The sequence below is a fragment of the Nanorana parkeri genome, unplaced genomic scaffold, assembly GCF_000935625.1.
Source record: "Nanorana parkeri isolate BGI_ZX_2015 unplaced genomic scaffold, ASM93562v1 scaffold1799, whole genome shotgun sequence".
Classification (NCBI taxonomy): domain Eukaryota; kingdom Metazoa; phylum Chordata; class Amphibia; order Anura; family Dicroglossidae; genus Nanorana; species Nanorana parkeri.
The window spans coordinates 214,584-234,272 of record NW_017308067.1 but is presented as its reverse complement, the minus strand read 5'-3'; the positions used below and the strand labels follow the sequence as shown (position 1 = coordinate 234,272).

The 19,689-nt window shown below is 51.1% G+C and overlaps 1 pseudogene; it reads left to right on the top strand.

Annotated features, from left to right (window-relative positions):
• Positions 1-18,000, top strand: part of LOC108799750 — a 30,779-nt pseudogene extending 12,779 nt beyond the window's left edge.
• Positions 18,001-19,689: the final 1,689 nt, after the last annotated feature.

The following is a 19,689-nucleotide window of genomic DNA, read 5'->3' as shown; positions in this document are numbered from 1 at the left end:
CTCTCTCTCTCTCTCCTTTCCTCCCTCTCTCTCTCTCCCTCTCTTCTTTCCTCCCTCTCTCTCTCTCTCCTTTCCTCCCTCTCTCTCTCTCTCTCCCTCTCTTTCCTCCCTCCCTCTCTCTCCCTCTCTTCTTTCCTCCCTCTCTCTCTCTCTCCTTTCCTCCCTCTCTCTCTCTCTCTCTTCTTTCCTCCCTCTCTCTCTCCTTTCCTCCCTCTCTCTCTCTCTCTCTCCCTCTCTTCTTTCCTCCCTCTCTCTCTCTCTCCTTTCCTCCCTCTCTCTCTCTCTCTCTCTCCTTTCCTCCCCCTCTCTCTCTCCCTCTCTTCTTTCATTCCTTTCCTCCCTCTCTTCTTTCCTTCCTCCCTCTCTTCTTTCCTCCCTCCCTCTCTTCTTTCCTCCCTCTCTCTCTCTCTCCCTCTCTTCTTTCCTCCCTCCCTCTCTCTCTCTCTTCTTCCCTCTCTGAAGTGTTGTAGTCACTTTAAACTGACATGGAGCGCCCAGCATGTCTGCAATCCTATGCACATCCTTTCTGAAACATCTGATTGACCTGAGTTGCAGCTCAGCCCTCTCTCCCGTATAGTCACTGCGGCTCAGTAATAAGACTTCCACGGACTCCTCTCCACAGCGGCCATTCTGTGCACCATTGCTTTTTATTGGCAGGGAGATCCTTATTTTAGACTTGCATCCGGATTGGCTGGCAGCTGAGTGATCTCTGGTCTCCGCAGTGCTTCCTTCCAATCCTGATGCAGATGGGATAATACAAAATCCTCTGATAAGTTCAGTGTCTGCAGGAAAAGGGTGGAAGAGCAGAGAACAGGAGCTGAATGACCGATTGCTCGTCAACTCGGCTCATCTGTTTACAGAGCAAATCGGTGTGTGCTTCGTTTTGATTGGCTGCTTTGGAATATTGTATATTTATGACACTTCTGGGTGACAGAGTCCTGGTTTGATTCTACCGGCCTATTCGTTTCGTGGTCTAACCCACAACTAAACCTTCTCATTTTCTCTCACAGCAGCATGTAGAGTTGTCAGTTGTCAGCAGCGTCTGGTTAATGGGGTCCTGCGTTTATAAGCTCATCTAGATGCATAGACCACTGCACTGTTGTGTAAAAATTGCTGCGGCTGTGATGAGGGGCCCTGCGTCACCTGTCAGAGTAACCTGTTCTTTTCATCTGTTCTAGAACTCCACAAACGCTTCTGAGGACGGACAGAAAGGTGAGAGATTGTCAGCGCTTATGAGGGGATATTACTAACACGGCGACTTGGGAGTCAAAGGTTCCTCACATCAAGCTGTGTACCGTTGCAGCGCTTCAGCACTTTGTGCTCAGTGGACTCTGCATAGTCTGCTTTTCATGCATGATGTGCTGGCCGGCTTCCTGATTGGTCGGAAACTGGCCATTCAGGAAGCCAGGCGCTGTGCAATGACGTGGCGCCCGGCTTTCTGATTGGTCGGGAAGCCGGCTTCTTGCTCCCTCGTCACCTCATGACGAAGGAGCATGGAGCCGGCTTTGCGGCCAATCAGGCAGCCGGGCAGCGTGTAATGACGTGGCTCACTCTGGCGTGCGCGGCGATAACCAACATCTGTACCGCGATTGTCGTTTTCATACGCAGGCGCACACGACGCGTGTTTATGTGAAGACGCGCATGCTCGCGAGGGACTTAAATGTAAAAATAATGTAATTTTTTTTTTTTTTTTTTATTTGATTCATTTTAAAAACTGTTATTTTTTTTTGTTTTACTTTAATTGCTATCACATAGGGGGGCTTACAAAACCCCCATGTGATAGCCTATTGGCAGTGACAGGTACTCTTTGAGGTGATTCAAGCCCCCCATGTGATAGCATATTGGCAGTGACGTGTACTCTTTGAGGTGATTCAAGCCCCCCATGTGATAGCATATTGGCAGTGACGGGTACTCTTTGAGGTGATTCTGGGGGTCCAAAAGACCCCCTAGAATCACCTTTGTACTCTCAATAAGCTATTGGGGTGCAGATCGCAGGCTCCAGGAGCCCGGCACTGACAGCTATGGGACCCGAAGTGATGTAATCTGCATCGCTCCCGCATAGAACGGGGAGGGGATCAGTGAACGGAGGTTCTCCGATCTATTCCCCAGCTTCCCCCCAACACCAGAGAAGTCAGTCCCGGGCCTGTAGGAAGGGCAGCGGAGCCCGGGAAACACAACGTGGGGGAGGGGGTGGGCATTTTACCTGCCCGTAGAAGCGATCTGGCGGCAGCTGAGCTGCCAGAATCGCTTCTACTGTAAAGCCGACCGTCGGAGTCCCGGCGGCGTCTGTTTAAACTGGCCCGATGCCAGCGACACACACTGTACCTCACTGGTCATGAAGTGGTTAAAAAGACACTCATTCGGCCCTGAAAGGTCAGGGTGACAGTGAACCTGTGCTGGATCTGACACGCATCTTCCTTTTTGCTCCCCCACAACCCCCTTTGGCTAATGGCAGTTCATAATAAATGCCCTGTACCGTGGGATGAAGACGTGCGGGTCACATGCGCCCCATTTGTTTAGAAGTAGCAGACAAAGATCCAAGGAGCGAAGGGAAGGGGGGGGTTCTGTATACACTGCTGGAGGGATTGCTCCCTCCCGGCTCCGATCCTCCAGCGCTGACTGGCGGAAAGGACGGGGGAGGGGGCGGGTACAGCTGGCCCTGCCTCTAGATAGGAAGGGCCAGCTGTCACTCACGCAGCTGGGCGGATCCCGGCACAATTGTCGGGATCCACTTCAGCTCCGGCGTCTCAGTATATAATGAGCTGTAGCTTGCGGTATACTGAGCCTAGGGTGACGGGAGGACGCTAGTTTGTGTCCTCCCGTTACCTGGAAAAGCCCTGACCCCATAAGCATTTGTGGGTTGTGGCAATCAGTCCGTTATCTTGGGTCTACTTGCTGGTACAGTTCTTGATATCTGTCCCCCCAGCGCATGAAATGACCGCCTGCTGAGCATCACTGACTCCGCCCCCGCGCATCGACGCCTTTCTATTTCTATTTTCCAGACGCTGCTGCAGTAAAGAGACGCTTCAAGCGCGAAGGCCAAGGCGGGCTACGCACCCTGGAAAGGGGCAAGGCTCTGGGCAAGCGGGCCAGGCTGCTGTTACGGCAGCGGGCGCAGAAAACGGAGCGCAGCCACTCCTGCCCGGAGTGCGGCAAAAACTTCCTGAACAAGAGGACGCTGCGCACCCACCAGCGCGTGCACACAGACGAACGCTCCTACATCTGCAACGTGTGCGGGAAGAGTTTCCGGAGGCACACCTCGCTGCTCATCCACGAGCGGATTCACACGGGGGAACGGCCGTACCAGTGCGCCCAGTGCGGGAAGAGCTTTGTCCAGCGCCAGCACCTCACCACCCACCTGAAGACTCACACTGGGGAGAAGCCCTTTCAGTGCGCGCAGTGCGGGAAGGGGTTCCGCTGGCGCTCGGAGCTGCTGAAACATCAAAAGGTGCATGAAGAGAACCAGGTGAGTTCCCGTCTGTCCCACCTCTGTATGGTCCGGTCCGAAAGTCGCGTGGTTTGTGTAAACAGGAAAATTTTTGTCCTTTTGTTAAACCTGAACTCCTATGCCCAATGGTCCTCCTATGGTCCACCCAATGTAAGCATGCAGTTTGATGTACCTGGTTGGCCCACAGGTTGGAGCTACTACAATGCTTTACAGCAGGGATAGCCAAACTCCGGCCCTCCAGCTGTGGTGAAACTACAAATCCCATGAAGCATCTCTCTCCGGGAGTCATGTCTATGGCTGTGAGAATCTTGCAAAGCCTCATGGGATTTGTAGTTCCACCACAGCCGCAGTTTGGCCATCCCTGCTTTACAGCAATCTTCTGGGTCCTGTCAGGCGCTGAGCGGCTTCTCCTGTGCTCTGAAAACGCAGGTGCTTGCTTGCACTTGACAGCGGTCATTCCGAGAGCGCATTGCATTTTTGTGAATGCTCACAAGGCGTTCTCTGATTGGACGAGGGGCGGTGCTGTAATGATCTGCCCATCTTCCACTTTCGACATTGTTCCAGCAGTCCCCGATGTTACAGAGTGCGCTTTGCATAATCATACTGTTAGTGCAGTGGCACCGTGGTGACGTCCCTCAGGGGCCAGGTCCATGACGCCCTGCACTCACAGAATGTCCTCAGTCTTCCATTGACCTTTATTCAACCTGAAAGACTGAGGACATGTAGTGACAGAAGTACATTACTGTACAGTGCCGCAGAGGAGGTGAGAATTGCAACCAGAGCTTTTTTTTCTCTTACCCAAATGTCAAACTTTAAAGGAGAACTATGAGGGGGGAGGGGAGTGATTTACAGCTGGCTCTGCCTCTAGATAGGCAGAGCCAGCTGTCAGTCACGCAGCTGGGCGGATCCCGGCACAATTGTCGGGATCCGCTCCAGCGTCTCAGTATACCGCGAGCAGCAGCTCCCTATATACTGAGCTTAGGGTGACGGGAGGACGCTAGTTTGTGTCCTCCCGTGACCCTTAGGAGAACTATGGGGAAAAGCCCTGACCCCATAGTTCTCCTTTAACATTACAGCCAGGCAACCAGAATAGTGTAGGGGGAGATCTGTTATGGAAACCGGCGTATTTTTCTGTCTTGAATAGTCAATAAGCCATGAGATTTTTTTTTAAGAGGGAGAAGGAGAATTTCTTCGGTGAGTTTTTTGGCATTACTTATTGACAGGGCAAGTTCCTGTCTGTGTCCCCCATTGCACCCTGTTCCCTTATTACAGGCATTTGTATAGCACTGACAGTGTAGGGGGGTGGGCGTGTAGATTGGACCCCTGATATTTCCCTTTAGAAGTAAAATAAAGTGGTTGATGACACAGCTGCAGCCCCAGCACTGAATGGATAGGAAGCACTCATTACAGAGGTTTCCTGTTCATTCATCAATCGAGGAGCTAGTAAACGGATACTGTGTCCATAATCATGAATGAACAGGATGTGATGTAGAGCACTTCCTGTTCATTCATAATTGGGAAAACAGTATCTGAATACTATATCCTCAGTTATTTACAGACATTGTAGTAATCAGTATTGGTCACTGCAGTGTTTGTTCTTCACAGGGAAGGATTGATAAATATTTCACATATTTACCCACCCTGAGCCCGCCCTCCACTCTGAGCCCGCCCTCCACCCTGAGCCCGCCCGCTCTCCATCCTGACTCGTCTACGGCTGATGATCTCTCCTCCCGCTGGCGTCGGCTGCAGCAGTCTGTATCCCTGGTACCTCTGCTGATACAAGTGGGGGAGAGCAGCGGGGATCGAAGGGGGGACCAGACTACAGCATGCTGTGGGCTTCCAGCGGGGAGAAGAGAGCTGCAGAGTGGCGGGAACAGAGCTGTGGGGTTGGGGGAGCTCTCCTCACCACTGGGCACAAGCTGCAGGGGACTGAGCGCAGATCAACTAATCGATCATGAGAATCGTTGGCAACTATTCTTATTATCCACAAGATCAATTAGTTGTGTCAGACATATTCACATCAGTCCCTGCCCTCAATTACCATCTAATCTCAAATACAAACACGCCCACACATACATACCAGGGCCAAATATCTATTTTCCAATATGTTTCCGGTATTGACCATTTTGTACTTCATTGTTGGTGTGATGCTGGAACAAAGGTCCTGAGCAATTGTTTGGGGTACATGCATAAGAGGCGCTAGATCACCTTTTATAAATGTCCATGATTGGAGGTATCCCTCTTATTCATTAAAGGAGAACTATGAGGGGGGAGGGGGGGGGTGCTTTTCACTTACCTCATAGTTCTAGCCGACCTGTGACAGGGAGACTGTCACAGGTCGGCTTAATAGATCGGGAAGTGAGCGAACACATGCCGGCGTTCTCTCACCTCTCGATCCTGTCACGGCTCTCTGCCCCGCTCCGATCTGCCAGCGCTGACTGGCGGAACGGACGGGGGAGGGGGCGGTACAGCTGGCTCTGCCTCTAGATAGGCAGAGCCAGCTGTCACTCACGCAGCTGGGCGGATCTCGACATCGATGTCGGGATCCGCTCCGGCTGCTGCGTCTCAGTATACCGCGAGCTGTAGCTCCCTATACACTGAGCTTAGGGTGACGGGATTACGCTAGTTTGTGTCCTCCCGTTACCCTAAGGAGAACTATGGGGAAAAACACTGACCCCATAGTTCTCCTTTAAGCTGAATCACTTCACTGAAGCCAGCGTCCATGCCCTCCCACATCCTCTGCAACCAATAGGCTTACACAGCAAGGTTGGGCTTGCCAGATCTCCACTTTTAGGGCCCATAGTCAGAATTTGCATACATAGCGCCCCATCTATGGGGATTCCTAAAGCATTCGGGTTTTGCTGCATTATTTTTATCCATATTCTATGGAAAGTGAAACGTCACCCTTTTACCCATAGGTCTTTGTGTGATGCATTTCCCTCACCTTCCCTGCCATTTGTGTCCAGTTCTGTTGATTTGTGCTGGGCCTGTAAGTGATTTGTTGCCCTTACCCACCCTTCAGTTGGGTTGCTTTTTGGACATGCATACTGCATCTGAATTCCTGCGTCCCCCAGTGAACAAGAAAGAAAACCCTTTTGTTGGAATTCATTGAAGGGCACCGGTCCCACCCCTCTTTGTCTATGATCATGCTCTTGGTACTGCTGAGGCATGCTGATACTGGGCTGACCCACAGTTGTGTCCAAATCCTCTTGCAGACAGCATTGCTCTATTTGCACTTGGCTGATCTGGAGATTGATATTTGGTGAGACTCACTGACGCCATTTTTGTTTTGCTCCAGCAGAGGATGATTGGAAAGCCATCAACGGTGGTCAGACAGCACAGAGCAGACATCCGGAAGCCAACGGGGATGCGAGCACCACAGATAAGACCGCTGTCCCAGGGTGTCCCACATCAGAACGCATGTTTCCATGTACTCAGTGTGAAAAGACCTTCCTTCAGAGTCAGGACCTGGTGAGACATCAGCGCACTCACCTCGGGGAGCGGCCCTACGTGTGTAACCAGTGCGGGAAGTGCTTCCGGCGCAACACCTCCCTGCTCATCCACGAACGCATTCACACCGGGGAACGGCCGTACCAGTGCGCCCAGTGCGGGAAGAGCTTCGTACAGCGCCAGCACCTCACCACCCACCTGAAGACTCACACTGGGGAGAAGCCCTTTCCCTGTACGCTGTGTGGGAAGAGCTTTCGCTGGAGGTCCGAGTTGCTCAAACACCAGAGGGTGCACAGTGGAGAGGTAAGGGGCTGATCTCTCTCTGGCTAGTTTCATGTGGCTATCTATGCCGCCCCCGTTCCCTTTCCCAATGATTACAGCACCTATGCCAGCACAGGTTGTGTCTTTTGGGGTTTTTTTGTTCCTGTAAGTGAACCTGTCATTAAACCTAGGGATGCACCGATACTAGTATCAGTATAGGTGCCGAGTATTTGTGCCGTTACCCGATACCTCCTGTATCAGGAAGCCGGGCAGCTCGTCATTACACGCTGCCCGGTTTCCTGCTTGGCCGGGAAGCGGCTCTATGCTCTCTCGTCACTTGTGATGAGAGAGCATGGAGCCGACTTCCCGGCCAATCAGGAAGCCGGGCAGCGTGTAATGACACGCTGCCCGGCTTCCTGATTGGTCGGGAAGCTGGCCAATCAGGAAGCCAGGCGCTGTGTAATGACGCAGCGCCCGGCATTCTGATTGGCCGGGAAGCTGGCTTCATGCTCCCTCGTCATCTCATGACGAGGGAGCATGGAGCCGGCCTCCCGGCCAATCAGAAGGCAGGGCGTCGCGTCATTACATGGTGCCCGGCTTCCTGATTGGCCTGCCAGACGGCTTCGGCTGTGTACCGGAGGAAGGTTGTGTTCTGGCTGGAGAGGCCCCCGGCGGTGACAGGTTGGACATACCAATGTAAGAGGGGACTTTCTTGTTAACGGGAAGCCGGGTGGCGAGTATTTACACGCCACCTGGCTTCCTGAATGGGAGTTGCGTTACTCGGTAATTGGTATCGGCGAGTGCCGAAAAAAAATAATCAGTGCTCGGTACCAAAATACCGGTATCGGTGCTTACCTACTTAAACCTTTTCATAAAAGCAAAACTAGACTGCCAGAATAAACATTTTTGGAATGTTTTGATGTAATGTACATACAGCATAACCTATATAGCGGTGGTGTACTGCGCCCCTGTAATCCTCTGACTGTCCATCTATGTTTCAGACGGCCATGTCCTTTGATGATGTGGCGGTGTGCTTCTCGGAAGAGTGGAAGGATCTGGAGGAATGGCAGAAGGAGCTGTACCGGAACATGCTGAAGGACAGCACCGACTCCCTTATATCACTGGGTAAGTGTTTGTTATCTCTTATGCTCTGCATGCTCTCTCCAGGTGACAGGTCCTCTTAGAGATCGAGGCATACAGTAGCCAAGTGCAGGAAAGGATCAGAGCTTTATGGTTTGTGTATAGTTCGCAAACTCGACGAGAAGGGCTCGCAAGCGCAGTGCATGGTAGTTGAACTGGACAGGAGCTGTGTGCAGTTGGAGAAGTTAACGGCCGTGAGAAAGGGACGCAGGCGCATTGTGGGGGTGTAAGGCTCCAGGAGTGTCTTTATGTGTAGCTGACTACTGGCAGTACCCGGATGCGACGTCAGAGGTTCGCGAGGTCGACAGAACATCGGCGACTGTCCAGAGGACCTGAGAGCATTCGCAGGCCAGCTAAATTAGGACTCCACCTGGAGCTCCTCCCACCGGACCAGCGCCCACTCGCCGCTGCTCTCCCGCACAGCGCGACCTCACCAGCGAGGCAACTAACAGTGAGTGAGGGCCTGGGGTCCCTCATAAGAACGATTTATTGTATTAGCAGGGGAAAATAGTAAGTTATTGTCTGCAGTGTGTACTCTTATGTACTAGGTACATATAGAGTACACACTGCAGCAATAGATTTACTATTATCCTCTGCTAATATGAATGGATTAAATGATCCCTAGTACATAATAGTACATAACATGTAAGTGTAATACTACGGATCATTTAACCCGTTTTGGGGTTTAATAAGGAGTTGCGCTAATATTGCGCAACATAAAAATTTTCAACTACCACCATTTTATTCTATAGGGTCTTGGCATTCAGAAAATATATAATGTTGGGGGGTTTTATGTCATTTTCAGGCCTAAAATGTCGAATATAACATGGGTGCAAAAAATGAAAAAAGGGCCTCAGTCATGAAGGGGTTAAAGTTCTTCATAATCATAAAGAAATTGGCATAAAATCATTAGTCTGTGTTGTTTTAAAAAAAATGTCACCTGTCCCTTTAAGAAAAAGTATCGGTAATTGGTATCGGCAAGTACATGAGGGGAGGTACTTGTACTTGAAAAAGTGGTATTGGGACATCCCTAGTTTATAAGAAGACTAAGTAGGTCAGGAAACACAAGTAGACTTTGCACTCTGTGTAAGGTTGACATTTTCAGTGGGCCCTCCTTTCCCGTTGCTGAAAAGCCGTGTAAACAGTGGCGTAGGGGTTAGCTCTTCTCCCTTGTAGCACTGGGGTTTGCATGTCCCCCCTGTGCTTCCATGGGCTTCCCCCCACACTCCAGACATGTTGGAAGGTTAATTGTCCCCTGTATGTATGCATGGGATATAGGCACCTTTAGATTGTAAGCTCCGTGAGGGTAGGAACTGATGTGACGTGAGGGTAGGGACTGATGTGACGTGAGGGTAGGGACTGATGTGACGTGAGGGTAGGGACTGATGTGATGTGAGGGTAGGGACTGATGTGATGTGAGGGTAGGGACTGATGTGAGGGTAGGGAGTGATGTGATGTGAGGGTAGGGACTGATGTGACGTGAGGGTAGGGACTGATGAGATGTGAGGGTAGGGACTGATGTGAATTGCGTAAATTGTCGGCGCAATATTTATATCGATAATAATTAAAAAAATAAACTTTTTATGGTGGAACTTTAGGTTTTGATAAAAATGTCCCCCTGCCCCCTATGGGACAGCTCACCTCAGTGTATGTCAGGAGGTGGCAACTTTGGCCCTCCAGCTGTGGGGAAAACTGCCTATCCCATGAGCCATTGCAAGACTCTGACAGCCACGGGCATGACTTGCAGAGGCCTGATGGGATTTGTGGTTTTGTGTCCCTGGACTCTGTCTGCTGCATGAAGGTGGGCAGCAAGGGCACGGCACTACCCTGAACATGGAGATCCAAGTGGACTGAACAGGGTAATCGTTTTTGTGAGCCTGAGTGCAAGATGTCACCACTAGCGATGGGCCCGGGCGTGTTCGCATGCGCCTCGTGCCGAGCCCGCCAGGAAGCCGTCAGCGCGCAGCGCCAATCACAGGCACTGAGCCATTTCCCCGATCTCTGCAGCTGCGGACCGGGAACATGTCCTGTGATTGGCGCTGCGCGCTGACGGCTTCCTGGCGGGCTCGGCACGAGGCGCATGCGAACACGCCCGGGCCCATCGCTAGTCACCAGCTCACTCCCCGTGCACAGTGCCCTGCATCGCAGTAACCCTTTGCCCCCGGGATGTGGAAGTCTTCCTTGTTGGAGGACACCCAGCTTCTCTCAATCCAGAATCAAGTGCTTGGCTCGGTCAGGCCCAGTATTGTTAACACCATGGCAGATGGGACCTGTAGAGCGCGGGTCAGCGATCTCTCCTCCCTCGCTGCTTTGTAGTTCAGTGGCACTTCCTGCCTAGGCCGTGAGGCTGGTGGAAGTCAGTACAAAAGTCATGCACCGATCACGGGTGCAATGCTCTGCAGGCTTTATTGCAAAGGAAACCTGTAAATTCACATTGGTTGAGATGAATCTGACTGCGTTTACTTTTTTGGGGGGGACTCTGCCTTTAGCTTCTGTTCCCTATCAAATACATAACATCGGCGTATCTTATAATGGGACCCGGGCTGCCCAAATGCTTCCATACGATTTATAGATGAGTCTAGAACAGGGGTAGGCAAACTCCGGCCCTCCAGCTGTGGGTGAGACTACAAATCCCATGATGCATCTCTCTCCGGGAGTCATGTCTGTGAGAATCTTGCAATGCCTCATGGGATTTGTAGTTCCACCCGCAGCTGGAAGGCCGCAGTGTGGCTACCGCTGGTCTAGAGCAGGGTTAGGCAAACTGCGGCCCTCCAGCTGTGGTGAAGTCCCATCATGCATCTGCCTCTAGCCTTGCCTGTGGCTCTCAGTCTTGCACTGCCTATTAGGATTTGTAGGTGCACCACAGCCGGAGGGCCGGAGTTTGCCTACCCCTCTGGTTTAGGGGACAACATTCTGAAAGCTCTGAGTATCTAATTGTTCCTCTTTGTTACCCAGCAGGTGAAGTGTGGATTAACAAGAACGGGAAGGAAGTGGCTCCAGAGAGGCCCCCCGGGGAGCTGGCTGTGCCGTCCGACTCTAAAGATCACATCCCTCTTATCGGAGCCGAGCTGCGGTCAGAAGTGAACCATGCTGGCGTTCCGCAGGAAGTCAGGGACTTCTCCGGTCAGACTGTTCTGGGCGCCGAGCCTCATACCTCCACCGACCCGCTCCGCGGCTTCCGGCACAGCCTGCCCTTCCTAGACCACCGCCGAGCCCCCCGGGAGAAACTCTTCTCCTGCACCGAGTGCGAGAAGCGTTTTGCGCGGAGCTCAGACTTGCAGAAACACCAGCGCAGCCACCAGGCTGGCGAGAAGGCCAACCTGTGCAACGAATGCGGCAAAGTCTTCCGCCGCCGCACGGCCTTACTCATCCACAAGCGCATTCACACGGGGGAGCGGCCTTACAAGTGCAAACAGTGCGGAAAATGCTTCGTCCAGCGGCAGCACCTGACTACTCACGTCAAGACGCACACCGGGGAGCGGCCTTACCCTTGCAATCAGTGCGGCAAGAGTTACCGCTGGAGGTCCGAGCTCCTCAAACACCAGAAGGTCCACGGCGATGTGCCGGGGCCGCCAATGGAGTACACGCAAGGGTGAGACGTGAAGGGTGACGGATGATGGTGGGTGAGGGCTGTGATGTCTGCGTATGGTGCTCACTCACAGCTATGATAAAGGAGGGCCCCAGACATGGCGTGGTCGCCTCAGTGGGACACAGGAGGACCGGTCATCTGTCTGACCAAGGCTGGCTTCAGGCCCCATTTTAATTCTTTGCTATTACATGAACAAAAACTGTCTGGCAGCCAATCCCAGGAGCTGTTTCCTAAATAAACGCAAGGCCAAAGGTGTTGGCCGTGAGTGTGTGATGGCAGCTGGGTTGTGTAAAGCTTTGTAGGGCGCCCTGTGGTTCCATTCAGGCAGTTTGGGGTAAGGAGAACCTCTACTGCGTTTTCAGATCCATCAGATGATCGGCTGCTCCGCCGCAAGTCTGTAGTAGCAAGTTTGTTTGCCTTCCATGCGTGCTCTTGCCACATCCCGACTGCAAGATGGCTTCCTGTCCGATGACATTGGCGTCCCCAGTGACAACATTGTGCTCCACGAGGAATCCCCGCACGGCTTGTGCGGCAGCTGAGGTCCGGTCAGGCAGCGGGGGATCTCGCTGCCCCCCGGGAATGTACGCAAATCTCTCCGGCCTGGCTCCTCCCTCTCTGACTGTGAAGTGTCGCACGTCCAGGCGCATTTGGGCAGTCGCTCCAGACTTCTCCCTCGTTCCGCACTTTGGGTGTCTGATGGACCCTCCTGTTATCCTGCATTGGTGCTGTTACTTACCCCGCCCCCTCCCCCCATGTGATGTTCAAACACTAAACTTCCTCCCTACAGATGTTGTGCCCGGAGCAAACCAAAGCTCCGGCGTGTGAATGGGCAGGACGTGTCCGTCTGTCTGTCAGGTGCAATATGGGGGTCACTACGGTGTGATCCCCCAAAGGTTTTCCCCCTGTGGTCTGGTGTGCGTGAGAGATTCGGGGGTACATGCAATAGGAGCTCGATCTCAAATTATCAATGTCCAATGCGATCGTCCGACTCTATCGAGCTGAATCACTTTGCTGAGGCTGCCCCCATACAGCAAGGCACCCCCCCCCCCCCCAAATCAGGATGGGGGTCCTGAAAGGAATCTAGATATGTGGAAAGCCGTAACGGAGTCACGCGAATGGTGATGAAGCGCAGAGTGATATGTTATTGATCAGCAGTACAAGGACCACCGTTCTAGGTCACTGACCCTACATAGCGCTCAAATAAGAGGGTCAGGACGTAATCGTGATCAGTGCCGGAGTTGTGGTGTAAACTTCTAGAGTGAGGGGTTCACACACTCCCCCTTCATCGTGTTATAGAACTTCAGCAATGCCTGCGAGTACTGCATGGTTGATGTGAGACTTATGAACCCTTTCAAATCTCATTGAGCTCAGGCATCGTTAGAATTCTTTCTATAGCCTTGGTTCTCAACTGGTGGGTCGTGACCCCATGATCAGTGGGTCGCCGCGTGCCTTCCACTATGCTAGGTGTGAAACTTATTGGCTCCTCCTGTCAGTTCTCTCGCCAGGCAGCCATTCAAAATCTGGTGCCGAGCGTCAGATGGGGGTTGGGATGGGCTGGGGCTATGACCGTGAGGGAGCTCCATCCACACGTACCACTCCCTCGCGTGCCCTGTAGAGATGCCTGGACCGGAGTGATATCATATTCTGGCTCCCGGCACGTCTTCAGGGCACTCGAGGGAGTGGTACGTGTGGATGGAGCTCCGTCACAGCACAGCAGCCCACACTGGACCCCCAGGCTGAGGATGCACTCCAGCTCTCGTAAGCTATGGAAACTGGGTGGATCTTTGAATGGCATCCTAAACGCACCTCCCACCCACAGTTCGCAATGGAACATGCGGTACCGCTATGCCGTGCGTTCCATTGCAGTGCGACTTGGGTCGCCACTTAAAGTGACATTAAACCCTCAGATTTTTTTAACATAAACCAATACTGTAATGTGCGCCTTACTGTAATCCATGGTAGTTTCCCTTCTCTTTGCTGCTCTTCCTTTTAAATCCGTATCTGTTCTCATGCTGGGGGAGAACTTCTGTTTTGCAGCAGACTGCCTTGTCTCAGGAATGGATACACGGTGTCTGTGTATAGGTTTGTATAGGCTTGTAACCTGAGCCAGCACTACAGGAAGAGACACTCAGCTGCAAAGGGAAGTTCTCCCCAAGCATGAGAAGACATGAGGATTTAAAAGGAAGAGCAGCAAAGAGAAGTGAAACTACCATGGATTACAGTAAGGCGCACATTACAGTATTGGTTTATGTTAAAAAATCTGAGGGTTTAATGTCACTTTAATGACCAAGGACAAATGTGGGTCCTGAGGTTACACAGGTTGAGAACCGCTGGTCTATAGTATTTATTACCTGCTTGCGCTGTTTTATCATGGTAGGGGAATCAGGTTGAAGATTTTATATGTATGTCCAGCCGGGTCAATCATAAAGAAAGCCCTTTTCTCCCCTAGAAGAGGCGTGAACCCCCAAAGCTGGTCATACACACGCCAACACGACTCAGCAATTGAACTTTCAGTTGCCTTTTGTGTTTGATGTTGAAAAGCAATTGAAGACATAAAATGGTGGTTTGGATTGACCAAATGAAGGTGGGATAGACTGTGATACGCCCAACCAGGAAACCTCTGGCCCCGTAGGAAGACCTTATCGTAGGTTTTTTTAGATTAGATTTATGGAGAAACCTTTTCGAAGGTGTCGCCTTTTATCACCTGATTTTAGCTTCACAACCAAATTCTAGAGTTCTATCAAACACGGCGGTCGGTGGTAGATTGCTCAGTTTCTGCAATCAATGTTTCTTCCTCACTCATAGATCCAGTGACCAAGACTCCCAGCATCTCTCCATGAGAAATGTGCAGCTGGGTGCCATTAAAGAGAACCTACCTGTCACAGAATAATATATAAGATAACTGGGTGTATCTGTAGAAAATAAGTCAAGGTGAGATATACCATGACCTGGATAGATGAGAACCTTCACAGTCAAGATAACTGGGTGGTAGTAGATACCACATGGTTCTGGTGCATACCCATGCTGGATCTCCGGCTGATCTTTCCTTCTAGAATACAGCACACCCATCTCTCTTACACTGCACTATGGTAAGCAGATGTGCTGAGCTCTAACTCGGAGAAAGGTCAATATTCATATGTTGCGCACCTTGCGTTTGGTGACCCCCTATCCAGGTTTGTAGACATCTGACCATCACACCTATGTGAGCTTATTGGACATCCCATTCGAAAAACCAAATGGTGGAGTTCAGGTGTATCCAGTGATGAGTCCTGGTAATGCAGTGGTATCCAAAGACTTTGTATACAATTGTGATCTTCCAACCTTGTGGTAAGTTTGGTGAAGACCCTTTTCTGTTACACCCTGACTGTCCCCTGTGTACAAAGGGAGCTCCATGAAGACACGGTGTGATGACTTTGGTGTGGAGGAACCTCAAGTTGCCTTAGCAGAACCCTTTTGGGATGAATTTGGAACTCCTCCAAATGATGGAGTTCAGGTGTCTCCAGTGAAGGTTCTGTTAATACTCCGTCATCCAAAGACATTGTAGACATTTGTGCTCTTCCAGCCTTGTGGTCACAGTTTGGTGAAGACCCTTTTCTGTTCCACCATGACTGTCCCCTGTGTACGGACCCAGCTCCATAAAGACATGGTTGGACCAGCTTGGTGTGAAGGAACTCAATTGTCCTGCACAGAGCCCTGACCTCAACCCTACTGACCACCTAGGGTATGAATTGGAATGCAATTGTGAGTCGTCTTCTCATCCAACATCACGACCGCACCTCAGGGTCTCATTTACATGTCCTGGTGGTTGCAGGTGCATTGAATAAAGTCCTACTTGCTGCATCTTCCAGACACCAGCCAGGTCTTCTTATCCAAGAGCCGTTCCCAACTCCACAAATGCTCTTTTGGCTGAATGGGCACAAATAACAGCAGATGAACTTGTGGAAGATCCTTTTCTGTTCCACCATGGCTGTCCCCTGTGTACAAAGTCAGATCCATACAGACATGGTGTGACCAGCTTGGTGGAGGAACTCGAGTGTCCTGCACAGGGCCCTGACCTCAAACCTACTGAGCACCTTTGGGAGTAATTGGAATGCTCTTTGCAATCCCTGTCTTCTCTTACCCATTTTAAACCCAAATGATAAGATTCATAATTTGGTTGAACTCGATGGACCTGTGTCTTTATTAAACCTTAGTTACATAGTATTTTGTAGTTCAGGTGGCTCCAGTGAAGGTTCTGTTAATACTACATCATACAAAGACATTGTAGACCATTGTTCTCTTCCAGCCTTGTGGTCACAGTTTGGTGAAGACCCCTTTCTGTTCCACCATGACTGTCCCTTGCGTACAAAGCCAGCTCCATAAAGACATGGGGTGACCAGTTTGGTGGAGGAACTTGAGTGTCCTGCACAGAGTCCTGACCTCAACCCTATTGAACACCAGCCAGGTCTTCTCAACCAAGAGCTGTACCCAACTCCACAAATGCCCTTTTGGCTGAATGGGCACAAGTACCAACAGATGAACTTGTGGAAGATCCTATTCTGTTCCACCATGACTGTCCCCTGTGGACAAAGCCAGCTCCATGAAGACATGATGTGACCAGTTTTGTGTGAAGGAACTTGAGTGTCCTGCACAGAGCCCCGACCTCAACCCTACTGTGACCACCTTTGGGATTAATTAGAATGCTCATTGCTAGCCAGGTCTTCTCTTACCCTTTTTAAACCCAAATGATATTCATAATTTGGTTAAACTCGATGGACCTGTGTCTTTATTAAGCCTCAAATACTATGTAACTATGTAGTTCAGGTGTCTCCAGTGAAGGTTCTGTTAATGGAACACTATACGAAGAAATGTGTCCTCTTCCAGCCTTGTGGTCACAGTTTGGTGAAGACCCTTTTCTGTTCCACCATGACTGTCCCCCGTGTACAAAGCCAGCTCCATAAAGACATGGTGTGATGACTTTGGTGTGGAGGAACCTCAAGTTGCCTTAACAGAACCCTACTGAACACCGTTGGGATGTAATTGGAACCCCTCCAAATGATTGCATTCAGGTGTCTCCAGTGGAGGGTCTGTTAATACTGCATGATAAAAAGACATTGTGGACAACTGTGCTCTTCCAGCCTTGTGGTCACAGTTTTGGTGAAGACCCTTTTCTGTTCCACCATGACTGTCCCCTGTGTACAAAGTCAGCTCCATAAAGACACGGTGTGACCAGCTTGGTGAGGAGGAACCCGAGTGTCCTGCACAGAGCCCTGACCTCAACCCTACTGGACACCTTTTGGGTGAATCAGAATGCTGATTGTGAGCCAGATCTCCTCCAACAGCAATAGGTAACCTCAAACATACTCTACAGATCCCTACAGACACACTTCATAATCTTGTGGAAAGAGTCGGGGATTGTTATGCTGCAAACGGGGTGACAACTCCATATTGATGGCCATCGCTGTGACGAGGGATGTTCAATGAGCTCATACAGATGTGATGGTGTCCATAAAACTTCGTGTCACCCCCCTTATGACAGACAGGTTCCTTAGCCACCTGCCGCCCGGAGCAATGTCTTCATTTGATTGGCAAGTTTATAATAATTGCACCGACATTATAAAATCTGAATTTTTTGGCAAGAAAACAGCTCAATACCCAATATAATGATATATTTTTGGAAAGCAGAGGCCCGTCGGTTTAGTGGTGATTGACGGCCCCGGAAATATTGCTGTCGCTCCGACGTTCGCAGCGATATGTGACGTGTGTGTGGTGCAGTTGTTGTTTTAGCACATAGGCGCACCTAACACGTGTTTGTGGGGGCGGGGACTTTTTTTAAAAGGAGCGTTTTTTTAATATACGACTTTCATTTTTAAGCTTTTTTTTTCCACGTAACTTTATTGCTCTCACATACGGGGCTAACAATCTCCCAGTGAGATGGCAAAGAGACAGGTCTTTTTTTTTATGGAGACATCAGTGGTCCTAATGTCACCTAGGCGCCCCCAAAGAAGCTGAGGAAGCCAGAGATCTACTTCAGCAGCTTCTTATTCTGGCTCTAGGAGCCGGAGACCATGTGTACAGTGACCCCAGACGTGATGTAATGCACATCACTTCCGGGGTCCAGTGATCGGAGGAGAGATCAGCGGCTAGAATCTCCTTCCGATCAGTCAGGGGAGACCCGCTGTTCCAGTCTGGGGACAGAGGAGGTAGCCAGTTGCTGAGGGGGGGGGGGTCACATTCTGCTGCACCGTACAAGCAGTGTTTGTTTTTTACATTGGGCGGTCCTGAAGTGGTAAGCGCGGTATTGTGCTCTTTTACCCATCATGCTTAGCGGCCGGGATCAGGCTACAACCCTGGCTGAGCACAGGTATGTATGGGGTGGGTGGTAATTGCAGATGGCAGCCTCTCTGATCTGTATGCCGGGATATCGCACACACTAAGGATTGTCATGTCAATCTAATATGAACAAATCTCCCCTCCCCCGATCTCGCCCCATTATAAACGGCTCCCCCTGCGATTTTACCGACCATGTAAATGGAAGTCTTTGTTGTGTCTGTGATTTGTCTGTAAAGCGATATCTGTGCTGCACCACCGCTCTTCCTGCCTTTTATTTCACACGACTCTGTATGAAGGAGGCCTCTGACGTGTGCGAGATGAATGCTTGCCTGGACATGAGTGGGCTGCCGTGGTAACCCGTAGCAACCAGAAAAATCAGCGAGTAAACTTCATAGGGAACGTGATCTTGGTGTTTTTAAACATTTAAAGCCCATCTTTGGTCCCCTTGCGGAGGGGCCATCACTGCACTGCAAAGGGTTGGATGCTTGTTTTTGCCCAATGGACGGGATCAGAGCACTTCAACTTATCTGATCCCCAAGCTGGTTAGCGCTCGGCTCTCTCCCCTCTTCAGCTGGCAGAACGCATGACCCTTGGTGTCCTGCGGTCTAATTAAAGGTCTGTGCAATAGTAGTGAGGACGTCAGTGGCCCTTGGAGCCCAAGAGGGGAGAAGGAGCTGCGGGGACCCGTCCTGCAGCCCGGAGTGAGACCCGGCTGGAGCAGCGATCCTGCACCCTAGGCATAAGTGAGCGTTAAGTCCTTGCAGTGTGGGCGTAGCACCTCTGGAAGGGACGTTTTTTGGCTTGCCCGGAGAAGAGCTTTAAAATTAAAGTGAATTCTGCGTGGTGCCAACGGTCAGTTTTGGTACCCAGAGTGTGTGGGCTCTGCGTGGTGCCAACGGTCAGTTTTGGTACCCAGAATGTGTGGGCTCTGCGTGGTGCCAACGGTCAGTTTTGGTACCCAGAATGTGTGGGCTCTGCGTGGTGCCAACGGTCAGTTTTGGTACCCAGAATGTGTGGGCTCTGCGTGGTGCCAACGGTCAGTTTTGGTACCCAGAATGTGTGGGCTCTGCGTGGTGCCAACGGTCAGTTTTGGTAACCAGAATGTGTGGGCTCTGCGTGGTGCCAACGGTCAGTTTTGGTAACCAGAATGTGTGGGCTCTGCGTGGTGCCAACGGTCAGTTTTGGTACCCAGAATGTGCGTGCCTCTATGAAACGGTTTCAGCTTGTTACAGAAGCATGACTTCAGGACTAAGCCCTCTCCGCTGTCCTTTCCCAACACTGAGGCACTGTATTGAACAGGGCTACAAAGGGTGGAGCTTTAGGCCTACTCAGACTTGCTTCAGAGGGGCACACGATTGTAGGTAAAGCAGATGCCTTGTGGTATGTGTCCCGAGCAGGACTTGTAAATGGTCGATAGGTTTCCAGCTAAACACAGTTTCTCTTTCGCTCGTTGAAGGACGGAGTGGAGAGCTTGAGCGTTGGGTAATAG